General features: G+C 66.2%; 1 protein-coding gene across 5 annotated transcripts in view; it reads right to left on the bottom strand.

Annotated features, from left to right (window-relative positions):
* Positions 1-20,144, bottom strand: part of HDAC4 (histone deacetylase 4) — a 149,465-nt gene extending 129,321 nt beyond the window's left edge. For all 5 annotated transcript variants that reach the window (XM_045845560.1, XM_045845563.1, XM_045845562.1 and 2 more), the window contains exon 1: positions 19,877-20,144. The gene's annotated coding sequence lies outside the window, so the exon portion shown is untranslated. The remainder of the gene's footprint in view (positions 1-19,876) is intronic.
* Positions 20,145-20,464: the final 320 nt, after the last annotated feature.

The following is a 20,464-nucleotide window of genomic DNA, read 5'->3' as shown; positions in this document are numbered from 1 at the left end:
ACACAAGACATAAGACTAGACAAGTAGAACAAGAAACAGAACACTCCGGAGTGAGACCAGCACAAACCCAGCCACGTGGTGAGGGCACAGGCTGCCCTCTGACCCACAGGGAAGCAGCCACAGGCCAGGCCTGCTGCCGCCTTCACGAGGACGAGCGAGCCCGACCCACCTCCGGGGGCGTCAGTGAGACAGATTGCACACGCGGCGGGTCAGACAGCCCAGCGGGGCCCGGAGGGCAGCAAGGAGAAAGATGTGCAGGCAAAGGTTCTTAAACGGAGTTTTCAACCTTCTTCTGAGGCACTGACCACAAGGGGAAAGAAAACGATACCTTGTTTTCTACATCAAACTCAGAACCGCCCTTTGTCAAACCCCCAGTGTGCAGAGCTCCGGAGAAGTTAATCTGCCCAAAATACGTCCTGCAAAGGACCGGGATCCCAAATACATAATAAGTCTTACAAACCACTACATTTAAAAATGCAGACAACACAAATAAAAAACGGGCAAAGGGTACGAACAGGCACTTTCACACTGGAGGACGCCAAATGGTCTGTCCGATGCGAAGGAAAAGGCGCTCAGCTGCGCACTCGCAGGGAAACGCAAACTGAAGTCACAGCCTGGCGCGGAAGCGGAGCTGGCGCTCACACGTGGCCGTGAGTGTGAGCGGCACCACACTGCGGGAACCCGCCTGGCGACAAGCACGGAAGCTGCACCGCACACACCTGGGCCCAGCAAGGCCACTCCTGGGCGCACGCCCCACAGAAGCGCGTGGATTTGCTCACCAAAGTCGTTCACAAGCAGGACGCAGCAGCATGACCGGTGGCAGCCAGGCACTGGACACGTCCCAGCTGGCCCCGCACTGCAGAACGGACGCACAGACCATGGCCGGTCCTACCGCGGAATGCCACCAGCCTCGAGAGCAAACAGCGGCACTGGAAGCGGCGGCCGGGTGCGTCGCACAGACACCGCGCTGGGCAAGGACGGACACGAGGAAGCCCGCGCTGCACAGCCCCGCGCAGCAGGGCCTGGACCGGGCGGAAGGAAGCGGGCCACTCCCACGCCGTCAGGAGACAGGTCGCCTTGGTGCGGGCGGAACAAGGGGCCTGGTCACCCTCTGTTTCCTGATCCAAATGCAGAGTGGTGGGGGTCAGTGGGCGGTTTAGCTGGTGGAAAGTCACCCACTGAACACTTCGGGCTGGGGGGCAGGGGAGACAGAGAATAAATCCATTCCTCAAAGACCGTCCTGCATCAGAGAAAGACCCGAAACTGACACCTGCACAGATGACCCCACCCACAGCCGCCCCGCCCCACAGCCGCCCCCCCACAGCTGACCCCACCCCACGACTGCCCTTCCCACAGCTGACCCCGCCCCACAGCCGCCCGCCCCGCTGCACTGCCTTCCTCACACTGCTTGTCGCCCAGGCGAGCCGCACAGCCCTGGCCAGTGCCCTCCCACAGCCGCCAGGCATGGCACAGGGGGCACGCACCAGGTCGCCCCTCTCGGACCAGCTGCAGTTCACAGACGGCGCGGGCCGCGGGCTCACTCCCTCGGAGGCGGACGAGGGGTGCGCGGCCCGAGCCCGGTTCTCAGACGGAAACACGCACATCAAACAACTTTCCGTTTGAACGTGCCCCCGTTTAGTAGCTACTGTAACTGACACTGAATTAACTCAAATTCATTCAAATTTTAATCAGGAAACGAACTCCTGACTGTGACTTTTCTGAGTCCTATTGGCACGGTGAGCTTTTCAAACGGGCGCTGTTCTGTCCCGCAAACACCCTTACCGAAGCCCACCCCGTCGGGCCCAGCAGTTGTGCTGGGGAGTGTCATTCTGCGGCAAGTGGCCATGTGGCGGGAGACTGAAGGCTCCTTTCCCCGGGGTTTGTTGGGGCAGGTTCACCTTGTAGCTCCCCCGTGGGCTCTGCACTTGAGCAACAGCTCTCAGCACGTCCCAGCAGGGAGCCGCCCAGTCCTGCCAAGTGACGCCAAAGCAGGCTCCCCTGCCCCCCGACCCCGGCCACTCTGGGACAGCCGGGCCCAACGCTGGGGCACACGGGCACGCGCACGGGCCGCAGGCAGCACCGGGCCACGGGAGCGCCAGTACAGACACACAGCACGCACATGGGAACCGCCGGCGGCGGCAACACAGCACCGGTCTCCCCCCAAAACGAAGCAGCGCCCGGCCCTGGGCCCCGCTCCCCGCTCCCTTCGGCTGCACGCCGATAACCAGCGGCACCGTGGTTTTTGCAACACGGCTAAACTTCTCGATAAAATAAACACTCTCAATGAAGGGTCCAAACGGATCAAGTGTCCAGATAAAACAATGCTTGTTTCCTTTAGCTGCTAAAGAAAATAAAAGATTCTGGCAGGCAAGGGCCTGGAGATGTGACTTTTAAGTGTGAAATTCTGGGCCGTTTAACATCCAACAGCCTTTTCACACAAGGCAGCGAGGCCAGGGGCGTCCTAGGCGGAGAGACGGCCGCAGCCCCGAAGGAACCCGGGGCCTAGATGGGCGCCCCACACAGGACACCCCGGGCCCGTGACAAGCAGCCTCACGCCCTCCGACCGCTACCACCGCAAACCCAGCACACGCCAGGTCCCCGCCCTCGCGGGACTCGCCCTCGCCGCCAGCCCCGGGAGAAGGGACGCCAGCTCAGTGACAGGAGGCTCCGTGGACGGGGGCGAAACCGCTCCCCTCCTCCCCCACCACACGGAGCGGCCGCCTCTGAACCTGCTGGTGGAAGTGTGTCCGGGCAGCCCCGGGACGGGGACGGGGCAGCTCCCCAGGGGGCCGGGCGAGCTGAGCCGCCACAGGCGAAGCGCTGAGGAGCTGCGAGGGGCCGGGCGGGCCGCGGAGCGCTGCCTTTCTCGCCGCTCGCCCCCTAGTCTGCCTCCCGGAGTGATTCCTTCCCGTGGAAGAGCGCAGAATCTCCACCACTGTGGAGCGGGTTCAGTTTCCAGAGATGAAATGTTCTCCAACTTCTGCATCCGTTGCCCATACAGTGTCACCAGACAGGAGCCCCCGAAACGACAGCTCCGTGGGGACCCCACACATCCCGACCCCAGGGTGCGGCCCGGGGTCACCTGCCCCAGCCCAGGGCCGGGCCCTCCCGGCCGAGCGGGCTCCTCCCCCTCCCAGCACGCAGCAAGGCGACACCCCGCGGGCCTCCCACCGGCAGGGCGCGCGCAAACACCCGGCGTGGCCCCTCACCGTCGTGCCCGGGCCAAGCCGCCCACGCGTGGCAAACTCGGGTCTCCGCTGCCCGAGTGTGGGCACTGCCTGGGGCGGGGGCCGCTCGCCCGGGCACTGCAAGGCCTTCCCCTCAGGCCACCAGGCGTCCGAGGTGCTGAGTGAGCTCCCCGGGCTCCCCTCCGCCCAGCCCAGGCCGACCCGCCGGAGGGGAGGGGGGTGCACCGGCCGCTGGGCCCCCGGAGGGCAGGTGTCACTGCGCCGTGGTCACCGGCCCGGCTGCCGGGCCACCGCTGGGCCCACAGCCTCTCCCACTGTGTCTTTCCCACGCAGCCTCAGTGTGCGCCCCGACGGCCCTGCAGCAGGGCTGGTGACCTCGGGACGACGGCCCCCACGGAGGGCGCGGTGCGGTCAGGGCCCCGCGGACCCCGAGGAAGGGCTCCGGGCTGTCACTGCACACCGCGAGGACCGGGAGCGGCGTGCTGTGACCACCTGGCTCTGGAGGACGTGTCCACGGCTGTCACTGGTGTGGCCTTCCGCTGGCCATGCCCAGGACCGGCCACCTCCCCACCACTGCGCACAGCAGGGCCCTGGCCCCGGCGGCCGCGGGAGCCACAGGATATGTGGGGGCCCCGCACCCTCCCGGGGGTGCAGAGGCCCGGGGCAGACCCCTGAACACTCGTGTCCTGCCAGCTAAGCCTGGCCCCGGGTTCCCCCCCACGTAGCCGCTGATGTGTCCCCACACCTGTGTCCCCCCGTGTGGGGCACCCACTGGCCCGGCAGAAGGAGCCCGGAGCCGAGCCCAGGAGCCCAGCCGTTGTCCCCTCACATGAGGCAGCGCCGACGGCACGTCTGGGAAGGTGCCGGGGTGCGGCAGAGGTCCCAGAGGCACGGACGCCGAGACTCTGGGAGAGGGACCGTGCCTTGGGGCAGGTGTCCGGCCGAGAAAGTCCCCACCGTGCCTTCAAGGTTTGAGCGGGAACCGGCCTCCGGAGAACGGCCTGAGAACCGCGCCCACCGGGTCGGACTCACCCTGAGCACCTCCGATTGCCCCTGGAGGTGAAGTTCTGTGGAGGCCGAACGCCTGGTCTTCGGCGCGCCCCGTCTCACAGAACGACTGTGGAGGGGCAGAGCGTCGGACGGCGGTGGTCGCTGCAGGGAGACTGGTCCTGGGGCAGCACCGCGGCCCGGTGAGGCCCGGCACCCTCTGCCCAGCCAGCAGCAGGGGCACCAGAAGGGACACGCAGCTCCCACGGCTGCCCCCCCCTCGCCATGGATCTCGCCGGGCCACCGCCGTGTGCCCCGCAGCCGCTGAGTCAGCCAGGCAAGGCGGCCCCTGGCCCCTGCTCACTGGCAGCGGCTCTGGGCCGCACGTGGTGGGAGGAGACCACCAGGCAGACCCAGCACGTCGGGGTGGCGGGGCCGGGGGGAAGCTAAAGCGGTCAGGAGCGGGCAGCAGGGGCCGGGGGGTAGGGGCCAGCTCTGACCAGGTGACAGCTGACCAGCAAGAGCAAGGGAGGGAGGAAGCCCTGGGAACCCGGGGGGCGAGGGTCCAGGCCCAGGCCTCACTGCCCCCAGGCCCCTCCTTCCTGAGGAGCGCACCTGCAGCTCTCGCTCTCCTGGGCTGAGCAGAGTCGCGCAGTGTGGCCTCAGGTCACACGCTCCCTTTCAAAGGCGAGAACACACAGAGCCCCTGCAGACGTCCACCTCTGTGCAGGCACCCAGGGTTCATCCCGCCCCCCCGCCCCGTTGCCAAAGGAAAAGACCCCCACCCCACCGGCCCCGCCCCTGCATGGGGCGTTCGCTCAGTGTTCAAACGCACACAGGTGTAGTTGCTGTCCGTGGGAACGCCTTTTCCCTTAGCGCTAGCCAGCGCCAGTGGCCAGCAGAGCACCGGGGACAGCCCCGTGCCCCTCAGAGCCAGCCCCTCCCACGGCCGGCAGACCTGGGGCGTGCACACAGGGCTGCCGGTGCGAGACGGCCGGGCTGAGAGCCGCTGCACGGCGGAGCGGACTCACCCCACAGCACCTAGCGCCCTGAGCCAGTTAAGATGGGGTGTTTTACGTGCCGTGTTTCTCTCCATGTCAGTAACAGTTTTCAAAGTCAGACACACACTCACACACCCCAACACACCGACCGTCGGCCCCGCAGACGGCCCCCCGTCTCCATCCCCCACTGCACAGACACGTGGGGAGTGTCCTTCTCCACTCGGCCTGGCGGCCCCGCCGGGGACGGGGCACCGCGCCCTGCTGAGGGGCCTCACGGAGCTCAGCAGCCCCTCCCGCGGCACCACCGGGTGCCGTGCGGCGGCGCCTCCGGGAGCGTCTGTGCCGCAGCCACCGGGGAGTGAGTGACCGGAAGTGACTGGAAGAACTCCGGGCCCCCCACACTCATCAGGATGGTTGGAGCGTGTGCGTGGTGAGGAGCCGTGCCCCACACGCGTGACCGCCACGCACTGGGACGGCACAGGAGACCGGTTCCAGGAATCGGCAGCGAGGGCGCCGCCTCCCACTCCCCGACCGTGGGAGCGCCACGCTGAGGACGCGCAGCGAGCGTGCGCTGGGGGACGGGACACACGGCCGGCTCCCCACGGCCCGGTGCAGCCCGTCCTGGAGATGTGATTCATCACGGCTCGGCCGGCCCCTCTCCTCCGCCGCCGCTGCCGCCGCCGGGGCACCGACCTGCCTCCGTGTCATCCCCCGCTGCGTCTGCACGGGCACCGGCCCCCGCGAGGACGACCTGAGTTCGGGGCACTGCGGCCCACGCTCCCGGCTCGGAGGAGACAGGGAGAGGACGAGGGCAGGCTTCACCCGGATGCAGTCACAGTAAAGGAAGCCGACTTCACTGCCTCCCCCCGGCCACTTCATGACGCCTGCGACTCGGCCCGGGGCGGTTTTGGAATCGCTGCTTGAGGTGCAGGACTGGGCAGCGGAACCAGGTCCAGCTGGGTCCAAACGCCGCGTGGCCGACTCGAGTGCCGAAGCCCGGGTCCACGGCGACAACGGGGTGTCAGCCTCTGAGCCGGTGACAGTGAGCGCGCCCTGAGGGAAAACCCCTGAAGCAGCCGCCCCCCCCCCCCCATGCCGCAGGGCTCCGGGCTCCGACCCCAGACCGCCTCTCTGGCCACCACAGGAAGCTCCCCGGGCCCCTCAGGCCTCCAGCGCGGCAGCCAGACAGTGCAAACCACACAGAGCCCTGCAGGGGACTGTGTCACCGACGGCGCCCCGGATCTCCTCAGGCCACCGCTGACGGCACGGAATCACGCCGACACCAGCGAGTTCCCCGAGGTAGGCAGGGCGCGCACCCACGGCACAGATTAAAATTAGGCACCCTAATTATCAGACTGTCACAGAAAAAGCCGGAAAGACCTCTTCTGTGAAAATGAACAGAAGTGACGGATTTCTCTATGTGCTTGCGTGTGTGACCCACGACCTGTCTCTTATTATCAGGGCAGTCGTTAAAAAACGCTGTTGCCACATGTGCAAATTAAATCATTAGTATTTTCCCCAATTACAGTAACTGATCATTCGTATTGCTGATCTATTCTCCCAATTTCCTTCCTTTAATATTAATGCCATCGGAGACGCTTTAATAAAAAACACTCTCAGGCAACACAGAGCAATAACTTCCCTTCTCTTCCCCCCCCCCCCCCCGATCCTGTAACTGCAGCCCCCTCCCTCCACCCCACGAGCACCTGATTGGTCCCAGAGGGCCAGGCCCCCCCCCAGTGGGAGGTCCCCCTAGGCCCAGGAGGACACGCCTGCTTCCTGGGGCCCCAGCTCAGCAGCACAGGTGGGGCGCCAGGGCACCCCCAGCACCCGCCCGTGCTGCCCGCACCCCAGGAGGCCCCTGGCGAGGGGCACAGCCCCCGGGCAGACCTGTGCCATTCACACTTGGGCTCTGCGAGCCAGCTTCCTGCCTGGGGGTCAGGGCTCGGAAGGGGGACACAGGCTGGCTGTCCCTGATCGGGGCTGGCCTTGCGGACAGATGAGACGGCGCGGGGGCCGGCACCGGCAGCCAGAGAAACACACAGAGAAGTGCACGGTCCTCGGGGAAGCCACGAAGAAAAGGTCCTTTTCCAAACCCACAAAGGGACAGACCGGACAGACCGACCTCCCGACAGGCTGTTAGTTACAAAGCGCTCCTTCCTGGAGCGGATCGTGGGGCCGAGCACCACCAGGCCGAGACTTCGCGTTCATCCGCAGACGCGGAGCCGGGTGCCCAGCAGGGACGCTGAGGCAGAGCGGCCGGCGGTGCGGGGGGGAGAACGAGGGGAGCGCAGCGAGGCTGAGGCCACCACCCGGCCTGCAGAGCGCCCGGGCAGCCCTCTCGGGGCGGAGCAGGGAGGCAAACTCTGAGGGCTGCCGCAGGGCGCCAGCCCGGAGACCCCGGCTCCCTGGGCCACGGGCACCGTGAGCCCGGGGGCAGGAGACAGGCAGAGATGCCCAGCACCCACAGGCCACGGGGCATCCAGGGAGCCTCTTCCTCGCACCCCCTCCTTAGCCCAGCGCCTTGCCCTTGCCACCCAGCCTCCCGCGCTGCGGTCGCCCGGCCCCTCCGGCCCCTGCCGTGGGAGGAAGCCCTCTCCCTCGGGCTCTGAGAAACGCTCTGCAGCAGGCCGCCCGGGGAACCCTGGGCCTCGGCTCCCCTCGACCTGAGGCCCCCCAGCCTGGTCCCTTTGGGGCCTGCAAGGAACTGAGCTCGCGCTCTGCACACTGGGCTGGGGGCTGCTTCCAGCACGACGGTAGGAAACGGGGCTCTGCCTCCCCCCAGCCCCTGGGCTAGGCGCCAGGAGGCAGGGGGGACGAGGCCCACAGGTGCCAGCTGCTTCCTGCGTCTCAACCTCAGGCGCTGAGAAGCCTGCAGCTCCCACAGCTCAGGCAGGGCCGGGCTGGGCGACAGCCCCGGCCCATTTCTTCGGAGTCTGCCCTGGGGACCGAAGGTCACGGCAGCACTCTGAGACCCTGACTGCGCCTTGTCCACCACCCCTCACCACGAGGCACAGAGCGGCCAGAAGCCAGGAGACATGGTCCCAGCAGGGACTCCCAGGAGGCTGTGAGCCTCGTCGCTAAGGAATGGGAAGGGGGCCGCTTCTCCTGCTGCGGACCTAGAACGGCCCCCCCCCACCCCCCACCCCACTTCAGTCAAGCCTAGGGCTGGAGAACCCAGCCAGGCCACAGGGCACAGGCCACAGGCCACGGAGGAGGAGCCTGGGCGGGGCAGACCCGCCGCAGGTGAGCCAGGAGGCCCAACTGCTACTCCAGACAGCAGGGGCCTGGCCGTCTGGGGTCTGGGTGTGGCCAGGAGAGGAGGAAGGCCAACGGCGCAGGGCCTGGGGCAGGCGTGCAGGGGGCAGGGCTCAGGGAGACTGTGGGTGCGGCCCTGACCACATCCACGGGCATCGAGGCCGCAGGCACTGGCCCAGGTGTGCGAAGAGGGGGTCAGAGAGGCATCCTCGTGAGGAGCAAAGGCTGGGGGGAGGGGCTGGGGGGGCTGCAGTGGGAGAAGGGGGGACCTTCATTGGAAGGGCCTGGAGGAGGAGTGCCACCCGAGGAGGCAGGGCCCCTGGGTGCCCAGGGAAGGGGGCGAGGCTCAGGGCCTGGGTGACTCTGAGACAGGCCGAGCCCTCCACTGGACGGTGTGGACACGCCTCCGGCGCGTCTGTGCCCCGGAACGCCACGGCGCTGTGCCACGAGACCTGTCGACACACCAGCGCCAGGGGCACCCGCGGGACCTCCACGAGGAGCCCCGACCCGAGTCTGAAAGGGGAGCCCGTGCCCCAGGGGCTGTGCGGAGGCCGGCCGCAGCCATCCGGGCCCAGCCCGACCTGCGGCCCCGCGGACAGGTCAGTGCCCGACTCCCACGTGAGAAGCCACTGTCCTGCCGTCCTGAGGAAGCCAGGCCCGTCAGGACTCAGACGCCGGGGGTCCATCTGCTGCTCCCTGCTCGGCCGCGGGCGCCCAGGCCGCGCCGAGCGGCTGCAGTGAGCCTCCACACACCCGGGTGCGTGTGTGCACGTGAGTGCGCGCCTGTCGGCGGTGTGGGCAGCGCTAGCCGGGCGGTGTGCCCACGGCCTCGCTGGCTGAGGCGGAGGGAGAGGGGGCCCTGGTAACAAGTGCCCTGGACGAGGTCACCGCCCGCTCCCCCGCCCCGTGGACACAGGGACTGCAAGCAGGGCTGGCCCCCAGGGGAAGCAGAGGGGTAGGAACCTCTTCCCGCCCACCCAGACCAAGAGGCCACCTGCAGCCTAGTCCCACCATTCGGGCTTCGGGTTGCTCACTGTCCAGCTGTGCCCCAGCCGGCAGGGGCCACGGGACCGGCCACCAGCAACAGCAACACGACCCCCAGGAGAGCCTCCCCTCCCTGCCAGTGAGAGGCCCCGCCCCCCTGAGAAGGCACCCTCGGGGTGGGGAAGGCGAGGCCTGAGGGTCTCTCCTCTCCCTCTGGCTGGGACACCCCCACACCGGGGCACCACCCAGCCCTCCAACCCAGGGTGCACCCCAGAACGAGCCCCGCACCCGTACTTGGGTGTGGACAGCTGTGCCTCCCGTCCCCACCTGTGCAGAGGGAGAGACAGGCAGGGGCCCGGGCCCAGCGAGCGCCCCCGTCACGCCGCCTGCTTCTGCTTCGGTGTCCGCGGGAGTGAGTGCGGGTCTCCGAGCCACAGGGCTGCTGAAGGACCGACAGCAGGACTTAAAGACGGGGTGCTGCGGGTCCAGGAGCTGAGCCACGGCCCCCCTGTCTTGCTCGATCCTGACAGCAGGCGCCCCCAGAGGGAATTCTCACGCCCACCCTGCAGGTGGGAAGACTGAGGCACAGGGACGTCGGGTGACTGACCACTTACACACCGGGGGCTGTGAAGCCCGAATTTCCAGCCCAGCTGCCTCGCCCCAAAGCACATCCCTTCCCACGGAGCCCGTGCTCGCCGGGCGGCAGGCGGGCTGCCAGGGTTTCGGGAACCGCGGCACTCGCACTCGCCCTTCCCAGGACACCCTCGGCACCTGCCCCCACCGCCCAGGGCGGGGCGCTCCCCGGGGCACCCTCGGACAGCTGCCTTGGTCCCCTTGGGTCCCCCAGGTGCACAGCCCCGAGGGCAGCGGGGCTGGTCAGGGAAGCCGACTCCGCCGCCACTCGGCACATTCCGTGCCCCGGTCACGGTGATGGTTCAGAGGTGGACAGGTGGCCCGAGGCAAATGAAGCAGAGTGAATCCGAGACTCTTGTTGGGACAGAGATACTCTCTTTCCTGGTGGCACAAACGAGCAGGTGTGTAGCCCTGAGGGCAGCTGGCAGGACCATCTTAGGACCGGAAGTCAACTCTCCCAAGACAGGGGGAAGAAACAAGCCCGTCTCGGTGACAGCGTGGCAGAGCTGGATCAAGCCGTACCTGGATTCCTTCACTTGCACTTTCCAAAAAAGCCAGTCGGTCAGTGCCCAGCAGAGTGCTCCCTGACCCTGCCGTGCAGGATCCTTGCGGACGCAGAGCTACCGGAAATACCCTCCCGCCCAGGACTGAGAGCCGCTCACAGAGACGTTCCCCTAGAGCACCTTTCCCACCATCCAGGGGGACGCAACCTGGTCTCCTGCCTGGTGCCCCTCCACTCACCAGAGGTCACCGGTCCTGTGACCCAGTCACAGCTGCCCCGCACACACACCCGCAGGGCCGCCGGAGGGGGCCCTGCCCGCAGGGCACACACAGCAGCACCCAGCCTCTCTGATCTCAGTCCCCAGGCCTGCGGCCCCCAGGACCCAAGCGCCCAGGCCATGCAGGTCCCCCCAGCCACGGCTGCCTCGGAGAGCGCCCCTGCCTCGTGTCACCGCGGGAGGAGCCAGGGCCCCGTCCCTGACGCTCCCCGCTGGGGCGTGACACAGAGCAGGAGGGAGGCAGGGCAGAGGCACCTGCGACCGGCCCGCGGCACGCACCCCGTGTCCGGGACACCAGGCAGTGCTGCAGCGCAAAGACCCGGCAAGAAGTCTCCCTCACACCTGCTCACGGTCACCCTCAGGGCAGGGACCGCAGCCGCTCTGCCTAGGGACGCCTGCACCTCGGCCAGGCCAGGCGCGGCGGGACGGCGTGGCCGAGGGCAGCCTGTGGGCGGGACACAGGGCAGCGCCCCCCCCACCGTGCGCAGCACACCACGCGCTGTGCAGGGTGCCGCCGAGCTCCCGAGAACGTCTCTGGACACAGCGCCTGCGAGGACGGCGGCAGACGACTCGCTCCCAAGTGAGGCCCCGCAGGGGGGCTCTCGCCCTGCCGGACGCGGGCACCCAGATGTGGGCAGAGACGCCCTGAGCTGGCACAGGGGCCCAGCTTCCACCCCCCCCCCCCCACGGCCCAGCAGACCTCGGCCAACCCAAGACCCACCCTCAGAGAGGAGTGGGGAAGGGCAGGGCCTCCGGGGGTGGCCCCCCACGCAGTACCCCCTCTCTGCCTCCCCGTGGCTCCCAGGAAGGAGCCCATCTCTCACCCCGCAGACAGGACCCGCAGCAGCAAGGCGACGCCAGCCAGCCGGCAGGGTCACGCAGCGGGGCGGGGTCCCCGCCCAGGTCTGCCTCCTCACCCACGGGCAGCCTCGGCTCCCGGAGCCACGGGGAGGCAAGATGTCGCGGCACGGACACCCTCCTGGGCGCGACAGGGAAGTCGGCGCCACGGCGAGCAGAGCCCGCACCCCCGCCCTCTGACCCGAGCCCACCGAGGAGCCCCGAGGCGGAGAGAGAGCTGGGGAAGGGCGGAGCCCGCGCCTCTCTGCCCCTTCAGCTCCGTCCTCAGCTTCATTAAAGAATTCTGAAAATAATAGCTTCCCCCAAAGGCAGCCCACACTTGGCTTGGTGCTGCGCATTCTGACGCAGAAGGACATTCTTCTTCGGGCTGGGAGCCGGGACGCAGCTCACACTGCTGTTTGTCGGTTAACTCCTCGTCCCGGAGGGCTGGCCGCCATCAGCCCGGGGAGGGGCCGGGGTGACCTCGATGCTCCGCCACGGCAGGGGGCTGGGAGAACGTGGCTCTCAGCGCTGTGGGCCAGGAGGCCACTTCCAGCTGTCCGGGGTGTGGCGGGCCACCACCCCACACGCCCGCAGCCACCTGGAGAAGACAGAACGGTTAGGAGGTGGCAGGTGGGCCGCTGCCCAAGCTGACGATGCGGGACGAGCTCAGGTGGCCACACGATCCAAGGCGGACACCCGCGTCGGACGAGGTGCCCGCGAGGAGGCCACAGGGGGGACCGAGGCGCCCCACTGCCGTGTCCCTCTGGCCAGAGGCCCGGGGACAGTTACGGCCCAGCCCTTCGGCTGGCAAAGAAAGGTTTTCCAAAGAACAGGGACTGAATCCACCTGTTACGACCTTTTCGGTGCAAAATCTGCCCTCCATTTACGTCAGAGTGGGTCTGAACCCACGGCAGGGCCTGCCGCCCGGGCGGCCGCACTCCCGGCACTTGTCAGTTAACCTCGGCCCACACCAGCAGGTGGCACAGCCCTCCTGGCGGTCGAGGCCCTGGTGGGTGGCTGCAGCGCCCTGGGTGTCCACAGCCCCAAAGGTGGGGTGGGGCGGGGTGCAGACCAGCCCCCTCAGAACTCTCTAAGCCCTTCGCCCTGGCGGGTCTCGAACCCCGGTCCTGAGGGGACGGCCGTGGGCTCCGCTGACCTGCTCGGTGCCCACCTCACAGCCAGCAGACCTGCAGGGTCCCGCTTTCTGCCTCGACACTCGAGAGACGCCCTGCAGGGGCCTGGGGGGGGGGGGCCGCAATCAGCTGTTGACTCCAGATGCACGAAACGAAGCTGGATCAGAAGCTGCTTAGGACCTTTCCAGAATGTTCTCTAGAATGACTCCCAGGGCGCTCAGGTCCTGACAGCCACGCCAAGGAGTCCAGGACCTAGAAGGGGGCTCTCAGTGACACTGGCTGAAGGAAGAAAGGACAGAGACAGCTACCACCTCCCATCAGGCCGCGGCCACCCTGGAGCCCTCGGTGACAGCGCCACGGTCCCCACACATGCCCCAGAGACGCCTGGCCCTGCGCCTGAATCCCTGACCCCGTTCCCTCCTCCAGGGACAGGGCCCCTGCTGGGAAACAGAAGAAATGGGAGGTGTGTGCTGGGGGCAGCAGGGGCTCTGCAGAGGTGAGCCTGCCCACCAGCCCGCCGGCACCCGGCCATGACAGCCCCACCGCCCTGCTGCGGCCCACAGCTCTGGCTGAAGAGGACCCCACCCTGTGCCCAGCCCCGCTTCAGCCTCCCCACCAAGTGGGCCCCAGCCTCGCAGCCTGGGGCACCTGCATGTGTGCCCTCCTCCTCCCCGGCCCCCCAGCGGCTGAGCTCCCTGCAGGCAGGGACCAGGTGTCCCCCATGGAGACTGGGGTCAGAGGACCTGCCAGTGCCTCTGCCACCGAGACCCCCTGCAGGGAGCATTTCTCTGCTCAGAGCCGCCCACTCCCTGTCCCTTCACTGTACACTGGGGGTGGTGTGCGGGCGTAGGATTTGCCAAATGACCACTGTCCAACGAGAAGCTCCGGGAGACACTCCCAGACGCCACCAGCGCCACCCTGCAGGGAAGCGAGGCCGCAGGGGTCGCAGAACGGCCCTCGGGCCTGGAGAAGACGCTCCGGCAGCTGGACCCGGAAGCAGCCGGCGCTCCCGGGGGAGGACGCAGCCCCACCACCGCAGCCCTTGCCCACTCGGAAGGCCGGCCGGGCTCCTGGGCCTGAGAACTGATTTATTGTTTCACGCACCAACGTCAACCCAACAAAAGCACTGGACTCGCAGCCGGAACACTTCATCAACAATAGTAAACTCACGCAGCCTAGCGTTCACGTTTCCAAAGACAGCAGACTCCCAAACGCTTACGTACACAACCAGGTTAAGGCACCACATTGAAATCAGGAGGCTAAATGAGAAGTAACCAAACAACCACTCCAAAGGGAAAAATGAGAAGGTGCCGTGAGGAAACGCGGTGGCCGGCCGGCCACCCGGAGCCCTGGGGCCGGCCAAGGACCGGCCGTGTGTGCCCTGGCCTGGGGCTCAGGGCCCCCTGTGCCACTCCACAGCTGTGTGCCGGGGGCCCTCCCTCCTCCTGTTCCTCGCCGGGGCTCGGGGCCCACCGCATTTGCATTGCTGGCATCTCCTTAAAAGCATACCATCTCCAACAGAGCCCCGAGGCTCCCGGACGGAGGCCGGGAGGAGACAGGCGAGTCCAGGGCCCAGGCAGCGGCTCCGAGGGCGGTAGGGCCCCAGGGCCCCAGGGCCAGGCCTGGGCCAGCCTCTCTCCCCCAGGGCCCACGCGAGCCCTGCCCTCAGCGACGCACTCACTCACGGGGCACCTGCTGCCGGGCCCTGGCCCAGGGCAGGCGGCAGGCCCTCAGCCCCAGGAGCCCCAGCGAGTGAGAGAGGTGACACTGACCCACTGGTGTCACAACGAGCCATTGAGATTGCACAGCTGGCCCCTGTTCAGGAGGAGAAAAGACGTCAGGGTTAGCGCAGCAGGGGGACCAAAGGCTGAGTATGGACTCGGGGTGGGACGAGAAGGAGGAGAGAGGTAGTTCCAAGACGTGAAAGGGCGTGTGCAAAGGCCCTGGGGCCACGGGGGCCCAGGGAGTGCAGCGGCCAGCGGGGAGGGCCGCGGGGAGGGCCACAACTCGGCCGACGGCCCTGTGCCAGCAAAGGGGTGGCGGACAGAGGCCGCAGCAGAGAGGCCTCCCGGTCCTCGCTACAGCAAGGGGCCGCGACAGGGCCAGAGAGAGGGAAGGCGGACCTGCTCCTCGCCCGGACCACTTGCGAGACCGTGTGCAGCACGGGCAGTGCTGGGCGCGCCCAGGCCCAGGAGGCCGGCTCTCTGTCCTGAGAGCTCACGAGCTGGTCAGAGAAACAAATCCCCGGGATTCTCCTGACGCTGAGCATGCCTTCCCGAGAGCCGGGACCTGGTTTTTCTCCTTCACACGCCGTGCCGTCGTTTCTCCCCAACGGAAACACCCGCTTTCTCTGTAACGCACTGCGTGCTTGGAGCACAGAGCTACACGAACACCACTGTGCAGAAGAAGGCCACCAGAGTCCCTCACCACCCATTTCCCGGAGACCCCCGAGGGACCACCGTCATCACTTTGGAGACCCAAGCACTTAAAAAAGGGGGGGCCCTGGGTACCACTCAGGACTCGCTTTCCCAACACCCCACCCTTTGTGGCCGGGATCCTGCACCCCGACTCACCCCAGGACCGAGGCCCCACAACATCTTTCACGGGCGCCGCCTTTGTAGATAACGCGGTGGAACGGCCTGTGCGCTCCGGGGCGGCCACGCGCCCATCGCCGCCTCTCCTGAGAACAGACGCTCCAGCCAGCAGAACGCCGGGCAGGGGTGCGACCTCCCGCCGCCGGACGCAGACAGCTGTGCTGCAGCGGGACTCAGGAATCGCGAGGACCTGCTCTCCACACAGCAGACACCGAGCACCGACACCCTCGCCGTGCCCACGACACGCGGGCCCTGTTCTGAGCACCGTGCGGACATTACCTCACTTCCGCTCCGCAAAAACCACGGGAGAGAGAAATTGTCACCACGGCCGCCAGCGGGGGTTATGGAAACCTGACCTTTGCTCGCGGGGCGGCACAGAGGGGCCGCCGTCCAGCTGAACGTCTCATCAGCAAAGCTCAAGGCCCTCACGCCGCTGCCATGTTCCTCGGCCCATCACGGGCTCCGCTGCTCCGGCCACAGGGAGGCTCGCCCTTTGCTGGCCGGTTCCCGAAGGCTCTGTCCACGCTGACCGGCACGTTTCTGAATGTTGTCTCTCCCACGGTCTCTCCACCTCGCTTACGGAGTGTTTTGCCAAGGAGAATTTTCTGTAATTCTTACAGCGTTGAACCTTTCAATATTTTCTCTTCAAGATTTCTGGCTTGGTATTATAATAATGCGTTAAGTCAGTGGTTTTGTTAAGTTTTAGGTCCTTAAAGAGCTTCCTTCCAATGAAACCTTCCACAGGAATCCCCCGGACCAACACGGAGGGCCCTGGAGCTCGGCCGAAGCGGCCGTGGGCACCGGGCGTTGTCCCCCGTCTCACCTGCCCCGGGCGGCCTCGGGGCCTCTCCAAGCACACCATGCAACCACCTTGGCCCACCAGCTTGCTGAGCCACCCCGCCCCAGCTCTTCAGCCCACATGGGGCAGCAGACGCCCTGAAAGAGCCAGAGACGCCGGCTGCATGCTGCTGCAGCCCCAGCACCAGCGAGCACGACGCTGAGCCCACGAAGGCCTTCCCGCGGCCGTCTCATCCGAGAAGCCGTGCTCACCGCACGGGCCCCCCTACACTGAGCTCCGTCTTCGAGACCGTCCCCGGCCTGGAAGCAGAGGCACGAGGCGGGACCGGCACTGGGGACGTGGCGCGGAACGGCGTGGCAGGTGCCACATCTTCACCTCCGTCCCAGGTCCCTCCCCCGCGAACTGGGGACGGAGTGGCAGCCACCTCACAGGCTATGGGGAGAGAAGTGGGGTCCACGTGGCATGCGGCCCCAGCAGACGCTCACTGAACGTGTCAGCTGCTGGGCCGTGTGAGCGGGAGGGTCTCCTCCCAGGAAACGCCCTCTGGCTTCTGCGCCGGCGGATGCAGAGGCCGACCTGTCCCCTCCGTTCCAAAGGAAGTCAACGGGCGGCAGAGAGGCCCTGAGCCGCGGCAGAGGCCGTGCCCCCGGGGCACCCCAAACAAGCCCGCACGGCCCTCCTCCCCACCCACAGAGGCTGGAGAAGAAAAACATGACCTCACGAGAAGAACTCACGCCTGCTACTTCGGCGACACCCTCCCCTGAACGAGTCCCTCTGTAAACGTCCGCCAGTGAGGTCCACTAACACGCAGCAGCGCTTGTGACCCCGGGCCCCTCGTCCGAACTGAACCAGATGATGCTGCACCCGCCTCTAAGGTCAAGGCCCAACGCGCTGAGCCCACGGCAGTCCACGGCGTATGCTGACCATCTGAGGTCAAAACAAAGAGCCCCTCCAAATTCAATCCCCGCCCCCCACGCCAGGACCCAGGTAGGGGCTGCAACCAGTGGGGCAAGGACTTGCCCTCCAGCCACAGCAGCAGGGGCTGGGGCCCAGCTGCTCAGGCTGCAGGACCAGGTTCCGAAGCCCAAGTTCCCTCGGGGACCGGGCGCTCGGATCCCCGGCTGCACAGCCGTGGATTCTGGTCTGGGGCCCCAAAGGCCAGCACGGCCCATGGCCGGCGGCCTCCTGGCAACGACAGTTGCCCTTCCTCCCCTGCGCCTGGCTGCCTCCCTGCATCAGGTATTAATCTACTACTCATGGCAGCTTCTGAGCCATGAAAGCCCAGCCGTTTTCAATAGAGGACGGTATGGACGAATTCTACAGGAGTGACGAAATGTTTCTTCGGCTCTGGCAATTAGGACGGCACAAAGTCCCCTCTCCTCTGGTGCCACCCCCAACATCAAAGGATGAGAATTCAAAGCCATTCATGCTGCATTGAAACCTCACAATGAAGCTGGAAAATGGAAGTCGATTACTGGGCATAAATATGCAGTAGTTAAAAGGAAAGAGTTATAACGAAATTAAACTGCAGCAACCCCACAATGTGTGGAAACTTCCAGAACTAGAGTCTTCCCAGTACACGTCAGGAGAGGCACCCTCCGAAAGCAGGTTCTGAGCACCAAAAAGAAAGCCAGGTTGGGCCTCTAGCTGCAAGGGGCCGGGGGCCACGTTCTGTGGGTCTTGCTGCAGTAACAGCCCCCGAGGCCTCGGAGAACATGGCATTTGGAGGTTTTTACTTTGCACAGCTGTGAAGCTGCTGACCACAGAACATTCTCTCTGGCTCAGGGCTGCGAAGGCCACATCTGTCCTTGGTCCCTAGGCCTCGCAAGCCTGTGAGCAGCCTAGTCACCCACCCCACCCCCGGCCCCATGGCTCCCCCTGGGGGCTCTCCCGCAGCCAGGCCCCCCCCCCGCCCCCACAGGAGACAGAACCCCAAAGAGGGCAGTGTGACACCCGCCTGCCGCAGAAACCCTGCTTCTCTTCTGATTGATCACTGCTCTTTTCAGGAAGGCATTTGATCTTTAAAATAAAAGCCCAGAACCCAGAACACTGTGGAAGCCGTACAATGTGACAGGGTGTGTGTGTGTGTTTAAAGCAGGAAAACACTTCCCTCCCACACGAACGTGAGTGCTGGGGAGAGATGCCACAGATCCGAGCGAGCGGACTAGCTGGGAAGGCTGGATCGGCCTTAAAAATAGATAACTGAACACAGATTTTAGAATTCTCAGAAGCTACCTGAAAAAAATAAATAAATCTCACATATTTTCAATATCCCAAACTCCATTCTGATGAAACTTCTAGCAGGGTGGCATTTTGCATTTCCAATGATAATAGAGTAATTGTGTTGCCATAGTTACAGCAAAATTCTGCAATAACTTTTGTTGCTCTGCAATCGCCGTCATGTATATTTGTGTACCAGCAGCTGAGTTTCCTTAATTCACTGTCTCTCCCTCTCCCCAGTCACCAACCACCACCCCTCCTGGCTGGATTGTGAAACCGCCGCCGCCGCCGCCACAGCCGGTCCTTCCCCGAACGCACGGAATTATCAGAAGCAATTAAAACTCCAGGTAACCTCGACCGTGAGACGGAAGAAAAAGTGAAACCAGGCCCAGGTGCAAACCCCCCAGCACTGCCCCCTCCCGCCGGGCTGGCGCGGGGAGGGTGTTTACATGTTTTCTCCCAGGCCTTCCATGCTTAGGTGGTTTGTGGGAATAAACAGAAAAGCCCGGGTGGAGGGGAGAGGAAGCGAAGTAACTGCCAGGCCCTTCCCTCCCGCGCCGGGGGCAGGCAGCGCCGGCTCGCAGCAAGCAGCGAGGTAGGTCTCTACAGTCATGCAATTAGGATTTAGTTAAGAAAGTCATTAGTTTTAAAATAACTTAAGTTTAATTTCTACAACGCTTTATTTGAAAATTGTGTCACAGCAGGTCAATTTACAACATGCAATAAAAAAACACTTGTATCAGCTGCTGCAAGTTATTACAAATTTCTGATGTGCATTAAATGAGTACACTGGGCTCCACCCCCGGCCTTTCGACGGATCCGCACGGTCTCCCGCTGTAACAGTGTCAAATAATTCAACGTTAAATGTAAATACGAGATAATTTGCTTGTAATTCCGTAGTGTGTTTTGGCAACGCCGGAAAACGGGGCTCACAGCCTCGGGGCAGGACCGGCCCCATCTCAGCCGGTGCAAACCCTGCGGACACCCGCTCGGGGTCTCGGGCCGGGGCACCCACGCGGCGCGACGGCGCACCCCACGCCGCGGGCCCCGGGAGAGACGTTTTTCTGCAAACTCACAGCCCTGACAAAGTTACATAAACGGCGCCCGCCGGGCTCGGGAAGCCCCCGGCCCACCTGCCGAGGGCTCGGCCTGGCCGGGCGGCGGAGGCGCCCCGCGACCCCAAAGGCCAGCGGCCGGGCCGGCCCGGCCCCTCCCGGCCCCAGCGAGCGGCCGTCGTCGCGCTTCGGCTGCAGGGAAAGGTCCAGCCCCGCTCCGGCTCCCGCTCCGGAACCCTCGCGCTGGGCGGCGCGCGGCCTGGGCGCACGGGCCGGGGCCGGGCTGGGCCGGGGGCGCGGACCCGGCGTCCACCTGCCGGGTCGGGCGGCGGGCGGGGGGGCGTGGAGGCCGACGGCCTGCCGGCGGCGGCGGACAATGGCCCGGGGCCGGGCCGGTGCGCTTACCGCGGCGGCGGGCGGGGAGGCGGCGGCGGCGGGCGCTCCGAGCCGCATCTCCTCAGCCTGCGCCGCCACCACCACCGCCGGCGGCGAGCGGGCGGGCGGGCGCTCGGGCGGCGGCGACAGCGGGGACGCGGCCGCGGCGCGCCGGGCCCAGGCGGCTGAGGCGGCGGCGCGGGCGGGCGGGCGACGGGCGGGCGCGCGGGCTCGGGCGCGGGCGGCGGCGGGGACGGTGCTCCGCTGCGGCGGCCCCACAACCTCCCCTCCTCATTCACAAAAAATTGACCCACGTTGAACCATGATGCTGCTCCCCCCTCCGGCACCGAGCGGGGCTCTGATAGGCCAAGTCCAACGCCTGTCAGCCGTTAAGGCCCCGCCCCCTCACCGAAGACTCTGCAACCGTTGGCTGCGGGAACCTTGCATCACCTCCCCTCTCGGGCCCCTCCCTCCTGCCCGGTTTCTAATGAAGAGCTCGTCAATTACGGCTCGGCCCCGCCCTCCGCCCTCCCTGCCTGAGCTCCCGGCCGTCCTTCCATTGGTTGTCTGGCATTCAGGGTACAGCCCCGTCTGCTCCCGCCCCTCGTCCCGCAGCGG

The sequence above is a fragment of the Phyllostomus hastatus genome, unplaced genomic scaffold, assembly GCF_019186645.2.
Source record: "Phyllostomus hastatus isolate PE091 unplaced genomic scaffold, TTU_PhHast_1.1 phas_contig_477, whole genome shotgun sequence".
NCBI lineage: Eukaryota > Metazoa > Chordata > Mammalia > Chiroptera > Phyllostomidae > Phyllostomus > Phyllostomus hastatus.
This window is presented reverse-complemented; position numbering and strand designations above follow the sequence as displayed.